Below are 15,000 nucleotides of genomic sequence, written 5' to 3' on the forward strand. Positions count from 1 at the left end.
GACTCTCAGAATGGACGGAAAGAGCCGGGTAAGCCTTTCAAAAGATTCGACCACGTGCCGAAAACTTTAGACTTCCGTGAGCTCTCCGGCTTGCACCGAGACCCGAAGTCGACGTGCTAAGCACCACGGGACCCCTTTCGCCTGCAGGTCCCGAGCCGCCTTTATTTGCTGTTACGAGCATCGTGTGCCCCATACCTGCGTGACAAGCACCGCAGGGCGGCAGAGCCATCGCACTTGGCCGGGTGGCAGAGGAGGACCCGACTATTCACAGATAGCGGCCCAACGACTCCCAGAGCCGGTCGTGCGGTGCGCGAGGTCTGCTCTCTTCACAAGAGGCTTTATTAGGGAGTGCTAAGGCAAGGTTCTGTGCCCTCCACCCTCATCGCAACACCCATGGGAGCCTCCGGTCGTCAATAGACCGCCGCACCGGCCTCTGACTGACTCTCAGAATGGACGGAAAGAGCCGGGTAAGCCTTTCAAAAGATTCGACCACGTGCCGAAAACTTTAGACTTCCGTGAGCTCTCCGGCTTGCACCGAGACCCGAAGTCGACGTGCGAAGCACCACGGGACCCCTTTCGCCTGCAGGTCCCGAGCCGCCTTTATTTGCTGTTACGAGCATCGTGTGCCCCATACCTGCGTGACGAGCACCGCAGGGCGGCAGAGCCATCGCACTTGGCCGGGTGGCAGAGGAGGACCAGACTATTCACAGATAGCGGCCCAACGACTCCCAGAGCCGGTCGTGCGGCGCGCGAGGTCTGCTCTCTTCACAAGAGGCTTTATTAGGGAGTGCTAAGGCAAGGTTCTGTGCCCTCCACCCTCATCGCAACACCCATGGGAGCCTCCGGTCGTCAATAGACCGCCGCACCGGCCTCTGACTGACTCTCAGAATGGACGGAAAGAGCCGGGTAAGCCTTTCAAAAGATTCGACCACGTGCCGAAAACTTTAGACTTCCGTGAGCTCTCCGGCTTGCACCGAGACCCGAAGTCGACGTGCTAAGCACCACGGGACCCCTTTCGCCTGCAGGTCCCGAGCCGCCTTTATTTGCTGTTACGAGCATCGTGTGCCCCATACCTGCGTGACGAGCACCGCAGGGCGGCAGAGCCATCGCACTTGGCCGGGTGGCAGAGGAGGACCAGACTATTCACAGATAGCGGCCCAACGACTCCCAGAGCCGGTCGTGCGGCGCGCGAGGTCTGCTCTCTTCACAAGAGGCTTTATTAGGGAGTGCTAAGGCAAGGTTCTGTGCCCTCCACCCTCATCGCAACACCCATGGGAGCCTCCGGTCGTCAATAGACCGCCGCACCGGCCTCTGACTGACTCTCAGAATGGACGGAAAGAGCCGGGTAAGCCTTTCAAAAGATTCGACCACGTGCCGAAAACTTTAGACTTCCGTGAGCTCTCCGGCTTGCACCGAGACCCGAAGTCGACGTGCTAAGCACCACGGGACCCCTTTCGCCTGCAGGTCCCGAGCCGCCTTTATTTGCTGTTACGAGCATCGTGTGCCCCATACCTGCGTGACGAGCACCGCAGGGCGGCAGAGCCATCGCACTTGGCCGGGTGGCAGAGGAGGACCAGACTATTCACAGATAGCGGCCCAACGACTCCCAGAGCCGGTCGTGCGGCGCGCGAGGTCTGCTCTCTTCACAAGAGGCTTTAGGGAGTGCTCAGGCAAGGGTCAGCCCGCAGCCTTCCTGGCAACACCCAGGGGAACCAGGCCACTCGCGTCTCTCGCCTTCATTTTCGACACGAGCGCCTGCGGAGGGCCACCACCCCCTCCGATTGTCAAGAGACCTCCGCACCGGCCTCTGACTTACTCTCAGAATGGACGGAAAGAGCCGGGTAAGCCTTTGAAAAGATTCGACCACGTGCCGAAAACTTTAGACTTCCGTGAGCTCTCCGGCTTGCACCGAGACCCGAAGTCGACGTGCTTAGCACCACGGGACCCCTTTCGCCTGCAGGTCCCGAGCCGCCTTTTATTTTTGTTACGAGTATCGTGTTCCCCAAACCTGGGTGACGAGCACCGCAGGGCGGCAGAGCCATCGCGCTTGTCCGGGTGGCAGAGGAGGACCAGACTATTCACAAATAGCGGCCCAACGACTCCCAGAGCCGGTCGTGCGGCAGGCGAGGTCTGCTCTCATCACAAGAGGCTTTAGGGAGTGCTCAGGCAACGGTCAGCCCGCAGCCTTCTTGGCAACACCCAAGGGAACCAGGCCACTCGCGTCTCTCGCCTTCATTTTGGACACGAGCGCCTGTGGAGGGACGGCCGGAGTCAACGTGGGGTTTGCCCGCCCTCCAATAGTGTCAAAAGACCGCCGCACAAGTCTCTGACTGACTCTTAGAACAGACAGAAAGAGTTTGTCAAATCTGTCAAAAAATTGACAAAGTGTCAAAAATTCGACTTCCAAGAGCTCTCCGGCATGCACTCATACCTGTCATTAAAGTGCTATGCCCGTGGAACCGTTTTTCGGATGCCTTTCAGAACGGTCCCGCGCCGCCATTTTGTTCTAAAAATCGTGTTCCCATATATCTCCGGGTACCCCGCCAACCTCACTGCGGAAAAACTACAAGTGGCACTGAATGGGTCTGAATTCCAAATTTGACTGCATCGGTCTGGAACTCGGTCCGGTCAAAACCGTTTGGATTTTTCTCGGTCCGGACTTCCGCGACAGACAAAGTTAAAGTTTTCGGGCTGCAGGCACAAAACGACAGCTGGCCATTTGCCGGGCTCAATTCACCCAATTCCTCCGGCACTTCGGAGCACATGTTCGGTGTAAGTTTGCGAATCTTTCCCGATGCTGCAGCATTTTCCTCCGCTGACACTTAGAATATTTTTCACACTTTGCTGAAAATTTTTCTAAGTGTTTTTTTCCAAGTTTTCCTGGTTACTGATTTCTTCTTTTTAAACATTTTTCTAAGTTTTTCTGGTTACTGATTTCTTCTTTTTAAACATTTTTCGCAGTTTGTCTGGTTACTGATTTCTTCTTTTTAAACATTTTTCGCCGTTTTTCTGGTTACTGATTTCTTCTTTTTAAACATTTTTCGCCGTTTTTCTGGTTACTCATTTCTTCTTTTTAAACATTTTTCTAAGTTTTTCTGGTTACTGATTTCTTCTTTTTAAACATTTTTCTAAGTTTTTCTGGTTACTCACTTCTTCTTTTTAAACATTTTTCTAAGTTTTTCTGGTTACTCACTTCTTCTTTTTAAACATTTTTCTAAGTTTTTCTGGTTACTGATTTCTTCTTTTTAAACATTTTTCGCCGTTTTTCTGGTTACTGATTTCTTCTTTTTAAACATTTTTCGCCGTTTTTCTGGTTACTGATTTCTTCTTTTTAAACATTTTTCTAAGTTTTTCTGGTTACTCATTTCTTCTTTTTAAACATTTTTCTAAGTTTTTCTGGTTACTGATTTCTTCTTTTTAAACATTTTTCTAAGTTTTTCTGGTTACTCATTTCTTCTTTTTAAACATTTTTCTAAGTTTTCCTGGTTACTCACTTCTTCTTTTTAAACATTTTTCTAAGTTTTTCTGGTTACTGATTTCTTCTTTTTAAACATTTTTCTAAGTTTTTCTGGTTACTCATTTCTTCTTTTTAAACATTTTTCTAAGTTTTTCTGGTTACTGACTTCTTCTTTTTAAACATTTTTCGCAGTTTGTCTGGTTACTGATTTCTTCTTTTTAAACATTTTTCGCCGTTTTTCTGGTTACTGATTTCTTCTTTTTAAACATTTTTCTAAGTTTTTCTGGTTACTCACTTCTTCTTTTTAAACATTTTTCTAAGTTTTCCTGGTTACTGATTTCTTCTTTTTAAACATTTTTCTAAGTTTTTCTGGTTACTGATTTCTTCTTTTTAAACATTTTTCTAAGTTTTTCTGGTTACTGATTTCTTCTTTTTAAACATTTTTCGCAGTTTGTCTGGTTAATGATTTCTTCTTTTTAAACATTTTTCTAAGTTTGTCTGGTTACTGATTTCTTCTTTTTAAACATTTTTCTAAGTTTTTCTGGTTACTCACTTCTTCTTTTTAAACATTTTTCTAAGTTTTCCTGGTTACTCATTTCTTCTTTTTAAACATTTTTCGCAGTTTTTCTGGTTACTGATTTCTTCTTTTTAAACATTTTTCTAAGTTTTCCTGGTTACTGATTTCTTCTTTTTAAACATTTTTCTAAGTTTTTCTGGTTACTGATTTCTTCTTTTTAAACATTTTTCTAAGTTTTTCTGGTTACTGATTTCTTCTTTTTAAACATTTTTCTAAGTTTTTCTGGTTACTCACTTCTTCTTTTTAAACATTTTTCTAAGTTTTTCTGGTTACTCACTTCTTCTTTTGAAACATTTTTCTAAGTTTTTCTGGTTACTGATTTCTTCTTTTTAAACATTTTTCTAAGTTTTTCTGGTTACTGATTTCTTCTTTTTAAACATTTTTCGCAGTTTGTCTGGTTACTGATTTCTTCTTTTTAAACATTTTTCGCCGTTTTTCTGGTTACTGATTTCTTCTTTTTAAACATTTTTCTAAGTTTTTCTGGTTACTCACTTCTTCTTTTTAAACATTTTTCTAAGTTTTTCTGGTTACTGATTTCTTCTTTTTAAACATTTTTCGCAGTTTTTCTGGTTACTGATTTCTTCTTTTTAAACATTTTTCTAAGTTTTTCTGGTTACTGATTTCTTCTTTTTAAACATTTTTCTAAGTTTTTCTGGTTACTCACTTCTTCTTTTTAAACATTTTTCTAAGTTTTCCTGGTTACTGATTTCTTCTTTTTAAACATTTTTCGCAGTTTGTCTGGTTACTGATTTCTTCTTTTTAAACATTTTTCGCAGTTTTTCTGGTTACTGATTTCTTCTTTTTAAACATTTTTCTAAGTTTTTCTGGTTACTGATTTCTTCTTTTTAAACATTTTTCTAAGTTTTTCTGGTTACTGATTTCTTCTTTTTAAACATTTTTCTAAGTTTTTCTGGTTACTCACTTCTTCTTTTTAAACATTTTTCTAAGTTTTTCTGGTTACTCACTTCTTCTTTTGAAACATTTTTCTAAGTTTTTCTGGTTACTGATTTCTTCTTTTTAAACATTTTTCGCAGTTTGTCTGGTTACTGATTTCTTCTTTTTAAACATTTTTCGCCGTTTTTCTGGTTACTGATTTCTTCTTTTTAAACATTTTTCTAAGTTTTTCTGGTTACTCACTTCTTCTTTTTAAACATTTTTCTAAGTTTTTCTGGTTACTGATTTCTTCTTTTTAAACATTTTTCGCAGTTTTTCTGGTTACTGATTTCTTCTTTTTAAACATTTTTCTAAGTTTTTCTGGTTACTGATTTCTTCTTTTTAAACATTTTTCTAAGTTTTTCTGGTTACTCACTTCTTCTTTTTAAACATTTTTCTAAGTTTTCCTGGTTACTGATTTCTTCTTTTTAAACATTTTTCGCAGTTTGTCTGGTTACTGATTTCTTCTTTTTAAACATTTTTCGCAGTTTTTCTGGTTACTGATTTCTTCTTTTTAAACATTTTTCTAAGTTTTTCTGGTTACTGATTTCTTCTTTTTAAACATTTTTCTAAGTTTTTCTGGTTACTCACTTCTTCTTTTTAAACATTTTTCTAAGTTTTTCTGGTTACTCACTTCTTCTTTTGAAACATTTTTCTAAGTTTTTCTGGTTACTGATTTCTTCTTTTTAAACATTTTTCGCAGTTTGTCTGGTTACTGATTTCTTCTTTTTAAACATTTTTCGCCGTTTTTCTGGTTACTGATTTCTTCTTTTTAAACATTTTTCTAAGTTTTTCTGGTTACTCACTTCTTCTTTTTAAACATTTTTCTAAGTTTTTCTGGTTACTGATTTCTTCTTTTTAAACATTTTTCGCAGTTTTTCTGGTTACTGATTTCTTCTTTTTAAACATTTTTCTAAGTTTTTCTGGTTACTGATTTCTTCTTTTTAAACATTTTTCTAAGTTTTTCTGGTTACTGACTTCTTCTTTTTAAACATTTTTCTAAGTTTTCCTGGTTACTGATTTCTTCTTTTTAAACATTTTTCGCAGTTTGTCTGGTTACTGATTTCTTCTTTTTAAACATTTTTCGCAGTTTTTCTGGTTACTGATTTCTTCTTTTTAAACATTTTTCTAAGTTTTTCTGGTTACTGATTTCTTCTTTTTAAACATTTTTCTAAGTTTTTCTGGTTACTCACTTCTTCTTTTTAAACATTTTTCTAAGTTTTTCTGGTTACTCACTTCTTCTTTTGAAACATTTTTCTAAGTTTTTCTGGTTACTGATTTCTTCTTTTTAAACATTTTTCTAAGTTTTTCTGGTTACTGATTTCTTCTTTTTAAACATTTTTCGCAGTTTGTCTGGTTACTGATTTCTTCTTTTTAAACATTTTTCGCCGTTTTTCTGGTTACTGATTTCTTCTTTTTAAACATTTTTCTAAGTTTTTCTGGTTACTCACTTCTTCTTTTTAAACATTTTTCTAAGTTTTTCTGGTTACTGATTTCTTCTTTTTAAACATTTTTCGCAGTTTTTCTGGTTACTGATTTCTTCTTTTTAAACATTTTTCTAAGTTTTTCTGGTTACTGATTTCTTCTTTTTAAACATTTTTCTAAGTTTTTCTGGTTACTCACTTCTTCTTTTTAAACATTTTTCTAAGTTTTCCTGGTTACTGATTTCTTCTTTTTAAACATTTTTCGCAGTTTGTCTGGTTACTGATTTCTTCTTTTTAAACATTTTTCGCAGTTTTTCTGGTTACTGATTTCTTCTTTTTAAACATTTTTCTAAGTTTTTCTGGTTACTCACTTCTTCTTTTATAACATTTTTCTAAGTTTTCCTGGTTACTGATTTCTTCTTTTTAAACATTTTTCTAAGTTTTCCTGGTTACTGATTTCTTCTTTTTAAACATTTTTCTAAGTTTTTCTGGTTACTCATTTCTTCTTTTTAAACATTTTTCGCAGTTTTTCTGGTTACTGATTTCTTCTTTTTAAACATTTTCCTAAGTTTTCCTGGTTACTGATTTCTTCTTTTTAAACATTTTTCTAAGTTTTCCTGGTTACTCATTTCTTCTTTTTGATCATTTTTCTAAGTTTTCCTGGTTACTGATTTCTTCGTTTTGAACATTTTTCTAAGTTTTCCTGGTTACTCACTTCTTCTTTTCAAACATTTTTCTTCGTTTTTCTGTTTACTCATTTAGCACTTTCAGGCACTTTCCGATCATTTCCTCGTTCCCGATTTCACCCTTTAAAACGCTTTCGGGCATTTCCCTAAGTTTTGCGGTTCACTCGTTTGGGACTCACTGACACCTTCTCTAGCTTCCCTGCTCACTTTTTTCGTACTGTTGAGAAAATTCGAACCCTTTCCTTAACTATGCCGGTTACTGACTTCACCGCTTCAGACCCTTGTCCCCGTAATGAAAGATACCATTTCCCACCGTGGGAAATGCACGAAAATCGGACTGAACACGGGGGAGGCTCCCCCCTCGAAGGCGAGACCGTCGGCAGAACCGCCGGGTCAAACCCGGCTGAGCTACCCGGCTTACAAGTCTCAAAGTCGGTATGAGCAGTCACGTCCACCCCCATTCCCTTTTGGACCACTTCCCACGGTTCCAAATGCATGAAAATCGGCCTGTACACGGGGGAGGCACCCGCCTCGAAGACGAGACCGTCGGCAGAACCGCCGGGTCAAACCCGGCTGAGCTACCCGGCTCGGAAGCGCCAAAGTCGGGTTGAGCAGTCACATTCACTCCCATCCCCTTTTGGGCAACTTCCCACGGTTGGAAATGCATGGAAATCGGACTGAACACGGGGGAGGCTCCCCCCTCGAAGGCGAGACCGTCGGCAGAACCGCCGGATCAAACCCGGCTGAGCTACCCGGCTTACAAGTCTCAAAGTCGGTATGAGCAGACACGTCCACCCCCATTCCCTTTTGGACCACTTCCCACGGTTCGAAATGCATGAAAATCGGCCTGTATACGGGGGAGGCACCCGCCTCGAAGACGAGACCGTCGGCAGAACCGCCGGGTCAAACCCGGCTGAGCTACCCGGCTCGGAAGCGCCAAAGTCGGGTTGAGCAGTCACATTCACTCCCATCCCCTTTTGGGCAACTTCCCACGGTTGGAAATGCATGGAAATCGGACTGAACACGGGGGAGGCTCCCCCCTCGAAGGCGAGACCGTCGGCAGAACCGCCGGATCAAACCCGGCTGAGCTACCCGGCTTACAAGTCTCAAAGTCGGTATGAGCAGACACGTCCACCCCCATTCCCTTTTGGACCACTTCCCACGGTTCGAAATGCATGAAAATCGGCCTGTATACGGGGGAGGCACCCGCCTCGAAGACGAGACCGTCGGCAGAACCGCCGGGTCAAACCCGGCCGGGCTACCCGGGTTAGAAGCCCTAGAGTCGGGTTGAGCAGTCACAATCACTCCCATCCCCTTTTGAACCTGTTCCCACCGTTGGAAATGCACGAAAATCGGCCTGTACACGGGGGAGGCTCCCCCCTCGAAGGCGAGACCGTCGGCAGAACCGCCGGGTCAAACCCGGCTGAGCTACCCGGCTTACAAGTCTCGAAGTCGGGTTGAGCAGTCACATTCACTCCCATCGACTTTTGGGCAACTTCCCACCGTTGCAAATGCATGAAAATCGGCCTGTACACGGGGGAGGCACCCGCCTCGAAGTCGAGACCGTCGGCAGAACCGCCGGGTCCAACCCGGCTGAGCTACCCGGCTTACAAGTCTCAAAGCCGGGTTGGGCAGTCACGTTCACCCCCATTCCCTTTTGGATCACTTCCCACGGTTCGAAATGCACGAAAACCGGCCTGTACACGGGGGAGGGTCCGCCCTCGAAGGCGAGACCGTCGGCAGAACCGCCGGGTCAAACCTGGCTGAGCTACCCGGCTTACAAGTCTCAAAGTCGGGTTGAGCAGTCACGTTCACTCCCATCGACTTTTAGACCACTTCCCACGGTTCGAAATGCACGAAAATCGGCCTGTACACGGGGGAGGCACCCGCCTCGAAGACGAGACCGTCGGCAGAACCGCCGGGTCAAACCCGGCCGAGCTACCCGGCTTAAAAGTCTCAAAGTCGGTATGAGCAGTCACATTCACCCCCATTCCCTTTTGGACCACTTCCCACGGTTGGAAATGCATGAAAATCGGCCTGGACACGGGGGAGGCTCCCCCCTCGATGACGAGACCGTCGGCAGAACCGCCGGAACAAACCCGGCTGAGCTACCCGGCTTACAAGTCTCAAAGTCGGTATGAGCAGACACGTCCACCCCCATTCCCTTTTGGACCACTTCCCACCGTTGGAAATGCACGAAAATCGGCCTGTACACGGGGGAGGCACCGGCCTCGAAGACGAGACCGTCGGCAGAACCGCCGGGTCAAACCCGGCTGAGCTACCCGGCTTACAAGTCTCAAAGTCGGGTTGAGCAGTCACATTCACTCCCATCGACTTTTGGGCAACTTCCCACGGTTCGAAATGCACAAGATTCGGCCTGAACACGGGGGACGCTCCCCCCTCGAAGGCGAGACCGTCGGCAGACCCGCCGGGTCAAACCCGGCTGAGCTACCCGGCTCGGAAGCGCCAAAGTCGGTATGAGCAGTCACGTTCACTCCCATCCCCTTTTGGACCGCTTCCCACGGTACGAAATGCATGAAAATCGGCCTGTACACGGGGGAGGCACCCGCCTCGAAGACGAGACCGTCGGCAGAACCGCCGGGTCAAACCCGGCTGAGCTACCCGGCTTACAAGTCTCAAAGTCGGGTTGAGCAGTCACATTCACTCCCATCGACTTTTGGGCAACTTCCCACGGTTCGAAATGCACAAAATTCGGCCTGAACACGGGGGACGCTCCCCCCTCGAAGGCGAGACCGTCGGCAGAACCGCCGGGTCAAACCCGGCTGAGCTACCCGGCTTAAAAGTCTCAAAGTCGGTATGAGCAGTCACATTCACCCCCATTCCCTTTTGGACCACTTCCCACGGTTGGAAATGCATGAAAATCGGCCTGGACACGGGGGAGGCTCCCCCCTCGATGACGAGACCGTCGGCAGAACCGCCGGAACAAACCCGGCTGAGCTACCCGGCTTACAAGTCTCAAAGTCGGTATGAGCAGACACGTCCACCCCCATTCCCTTTTGGACCACTTCCCACCGTTGGAAATGCACGAAAATCGGCCTGTACACGGGGGAGGCACCGGCCTCGAAGACGAGACCGTCGGCAGAACCGCCGGATCAAACCCGGCCGAGCTACCCGGGTTAGAAGCCTCAGAGTCGGGTTGAGCAGTCACGTCCACCCCCATTCCCTTTTGGACCACTTCCCACGGTTCGAAATGCACGAAAATCGGCCTGTACACGGGGGAGGGAGCCGCCTCGAAGACGAGACCGTCGGCAGAACCGCCGGTTCAAACCCGGCTGAGCTACCAGGCTCGGAAGCGCCAAAGTCGGGTTGAGCAGTCACATTCACTCCCATCCCCTTTTGGGCAACTTCCCACCGTTGCAAATGCATGAAAATCGGCCTGTACACGGGGGAGGGAGCCGCCTCGAAGACGAGACCGTCGGCAGAACCGCCGGATCAAACCCGGCTGAGCTACCAGGCTCGGAAGCGCCAAAGTCGGTATGAGCAGTCACATTCACTCCCATCCCCTTTTGGGCCACTTCCCACGGTTCGAAATGCACGAAAATCGGACTGAACACGGGGGAGGCTCCCCCCTCCAAAACGAGACCATCGGCAGAATCGACGGGTCAAACCCGGCCGAGCTACCCGGGTTAGAAGCCTCAAAGTCGGGTTGAGCAGTCACGTCCACCCCCATCCCCTTTTGGACCACTTCCCACGGTTCGAAATGCACGAAAATCGGCCTGTACACGGGGGAGGCACCCGCCTCGAAGACGAGACCGTCGGCAGACCCGCCGGATCAAACCCGGCCGAGCTACACGGCTTACAAGTCTCAATGTCGGTATGAGCAGTCACGTCCACCCCTATTCCCTTTTGGACCACTTCCCACGGTACGAAATGCATGAAAATCGGCCTGTACACGGGGGAGGCACCCGCCTCGAAGACGAGACCGTCGGCAGAACCGCCGGGTCAAACCCGGCTGAGCTACCCGGCTCGGAAGCGCCAAAGTCGGGTTGAGCAGTCACATTCACTCCCATCGACTTTTGGGCAACTTCCCACGGTTCGAAATGCACAAAATTCGGCCTGAACACGGGGGACGCTCCCCCCTCGAAGGCGAGACCGTCGGCAGAACCGCCGGGTCAAACCCGGCTGAGCTACCCGGGTCGGAAGCGCCAAGGTCGGTATGAGCAGTCACATTCACTCCCATCCCCTTTTGGACCGCTTCCCACGGTTTGAAATGCACGAAAATCGGCCTGTACACGGGGGAGGCTCCGCCCTCGAAGGCGAGACCGACGGCAGAACCGCCGGGTCAAACCCGGCCGGGCTACCCGGGTTAGAAGCCTCAGAGTCGGGTTGAGCAGTCACATTCACCCCCATCCCCTTTTGAACCTCTTCCCACCGTTGGAAATGCACGAAAATCGGCCTGTACACGGGGGAGGCGCCCCTCTCGAAGGCGAGACCGACGGCAGAACCGCCGGGTCAAACCCGGCCGAGCTACCCGGGTTAGAAGCCTCAGAGTCGGGTTGAGCAGTCACATTCACCCCCATTCCCTTTTGGACCACTTCCCACGGTACGAAATGCATGAAAATCGGCCTGTACACGGGGGAGGCACCCGCCTCGAAGACGAGACCGTCGGCAGAACCGCCGGGTCAAACCCGGCTGAGCTACCCGGGTCGGAAGCGCCAAGGTCGGTATGAGCAGTCACATTCACTCCCATCCCCTTTTGGACCGCTTCCCACGGTTTGAAATGCACGAAAATCGGCCTGTACACGGGGGAGGCTCCGCCCTCGAAGGCGAGACCGACGGCAGAACCGCCGGGTCAAACCCGGCCGGGCTACCCGGGTTAGAAGCCTCAGAGTCGGGTTGAGCAGTCACATTCACCCCCATCCCCTTTTGAACCTCTTCCCACCGTTGGAAATGCACGAAAATCGGCCTGTACACGGGGGAGGCCCCCCTCTCGAAGACGAGACCGTCGGCAGACCCGCCGGATCAAACCCGGCCGAGCTACACGGCTTACAAGTCTCGATGTCGGTATGAGCAGTCACGTCCACCCCCATTCCCTTTTGGACCACTTCCCACGGTACGAAATGCATGAAAATCGGCCTGTACACGGGGGAGGCACCCGCCTCGAAGACGAGACCGTCGGCAGAACCGCCGGGTCAAACCCGGCTGAGCTACCCGGCTCGGAAGCGCCAAAGTCGGGTTGAGCAGTCACATTCACTCCCATCCCCTTTTGGGCCACTTCCCACGGTTCGAAATGCATGAAAATCGGCCTGTACACGGGGGACGCTCCCCCCTCGAAGGCGAGGCCGTCGGCAGAACCGCCGGGTCAAACCCGGCTGAGCTACCCGGGTTAGATGCCTCAAAGTCGGGTTGAGCAGTCACATTCACCCCCATCCCCTTTCGGCCCCCTTCCCACGGTTGGAAATGCATGAAAATCGGCCTGTACACGGTGGGCGCTCCCCCCTCGAAGGTGAGACCTTCGGCAGAACCGCCGGGTCAAATCCTGCCGAGCTACCCGCGTTAGAGGTCTCAATGTCGGCTTCAGCAGTCACATTCAATCCCATTCCCGTTTGGACCTCTTCCCGCCGATGGAAATGCACAAAATTCGGCCTGAACACGCGGGACGCTCCCCCCTCGAAGGCGAGACCGTCGCCAGAACCGCCGGGTCAAATCCGGCTGAGCTACCCGCGTTACAGGTCTCAAAGTCGGGTTGAGCAGTCACGTTCACCCCCATCCCCTTTCGGACCCCTTCCCACGGTTGGAAATGCATGAAAATCGGCCTGTACACGGTGGGCGCTCCCCCCTCGAAGGTGAGACCTTCGGCAGAACCGCCGGGTCAAATCCGGCCGAGCTACCCGCGTTAGAGGTCTCAATGTCGGCTTCAGCAGTCACATTCAATCCCATTCCCGTTTGGACCTCTTCCCGCCGATGGAAATGCACAAAATTCGGCCTGAACACGCGGGAGGCTCCCCCCTCGAAGGTGAGACCTTCGGCAGAACCGCCGGGTCAAATCCGGCCGAGCTACCCGCGTTAGAGGTCTCAATGTCGGCTTCAGCAGTCACATTCAATCCCATTCCCGTTTGGACCTCTTCCCGCCGATGGAAATGCACAAAATTCGGCCTGAACACGCGGGACGCTCCCCCCTCGAAGGCGAGACCGTCGCCAGAACCGCCGGGTCAAATCCGGCCGAGCTACCCGCGTTAGAGGTCTCAATGTCGGCTTCAGCAGTCACATTCAATCCCATTCCCTTTTGGAACACTTCCCGCCGTTAACAATGCACGATATTCGGCCTGAACACGCGGGACGCTCCCCCCTCGAAGGTGAGACCTTCGGCAGAACCGCCGGGTCAAATCCTGCCGAGCTACCCGCGTTAGAGGTCTCAATGTCGGCTTCAGCAGTCACATTCAATCCCATTCCCGTTTGGACCTCTTCCCGCCGATGGAAATGCACAAAATTCGGCCTGAACACGCGGGGCGCTCCCCCCTCGAAGGCGAGACCGTCGCCAGAACCGCCGGGTCAAATCCGGCTGAGCTACCCGCGTTACAGGTCTCAAAGTCGGCTTCAGCAGTCACATTCAATCCCATTCCCTTTTGGAACACTTCCCGCCGTTAACAATGCACGATATTCGGACTGAACACGGGGGCCGGTCCGCCCTCGAAGTCAACACCGTCCGCAGAACCGCCGGGGCAAATCCGGCTGAGCTACCCCGCCCCCGAACACTCAAAGTCCCTCTGAAGCCTTGCATTCGCCTCCTTGGAAAATTGACGTCAAACATTACCAAAATCGGGGGCACGAGCACTAAAGCTAAGTCTCACCCTTTCCCTATCCCTAACCAGGAACCGAACGCCCACCCTCAGCCTCACACCAACGCCGGTGCCACTCCAGACAGACACACCCTTCAAAACCACACCCATCCGGCCATGCAACTCAAAAAGGGTCCAAATTCAGAAACACCCCCTTCAAAAGGCACTCCATCCTCGGCCACACCACCGGGACATGCTCCCCTCGGCGATAATTAAGCCCCCACCACTATTTGAAGCCAACCGCAGCCGCAACTCGAACGGAGAAATCAGTAACCAATTCAAAAATGCGCTTGGTTACTGATTTCTACTGAGCCGAAAAAATTCTAAGTGTCGGTGGTTACTGATTTATACCAACCCGAAAATATTCTAAGTGTCGGTGGTTACTGATTTATACCAACCCGAAAAAATTCTAAGTGTCAGTGGTTACTGATTTATACCAACTCGAAAAAATTCTAAGTGTCAGTGGTTACTGATTTATACCAACCCGAAAATATTCTAAGTGTCAGTGGTTACTGATTTGTACCGACCCGAAAATATTCTAAGTGTCAGTGGTTACTGATTTATACCAACCCGAAAAAATTCTAAGTGTCAGTGGTTACTGATTTATACCAAGTCGAAAAAATTCTAAGTGTCAGTGGTTACTGATTTATACCAACCCGAAAATATTCTAAGTGTCAGTGGTTACTGATTTATACCAACTCGAAAAAATTCTAAGTGTCAGTGGTTACTGATTTATACCGACCCGAAAAAATTCTAAGTGTCAGTGGTTACTGATTTATACCAACTCGAAAATATTCTAAGTGTCGGTGGTTACTGATTTATACCAACCCGAAAAAATTCTAAGTGTCAGTGGTTACTGATTTATACCAACTCGAAAAAATTCTAAGTGTCGGTGGTTACTGATTTATACCAACTCGAAAATATTCTAAGTGTCGGTGGTTACTGATTTATACCAACCCGAAAATATTCTAAGTGTCAGTGGTTACTGATTTATACCAACTCGAAAAAATTCTAAGTGTCAGTGGTTACTGATTTATACCAACTCGAAAATATTCTAAGTGTCGGTGGTTACTGATTTATACCAACCCGAAAATATTCTAAGTGTCAGTGGTTACTGATTTAT

The sequence above is a fragment of the Chiloscyllium punctatum genome, unplaced genomic scaffold (assembly GCF_047496795.1).
Source record: "Chiloscyllium punctatum isolate Juve2018m unplaced genomic scaffold, sChiPun1.3 scaffold_510, whole genome shotgun sequence".
Taxonomy (NCBI): domain Eukaryota; kingdom Metazoa; phylum Chordata; class Chondrichthyes; order Orectolobiformes; family Hemiscylliidae; genus Chiloscyllium; species Chiloscyllium punctatum.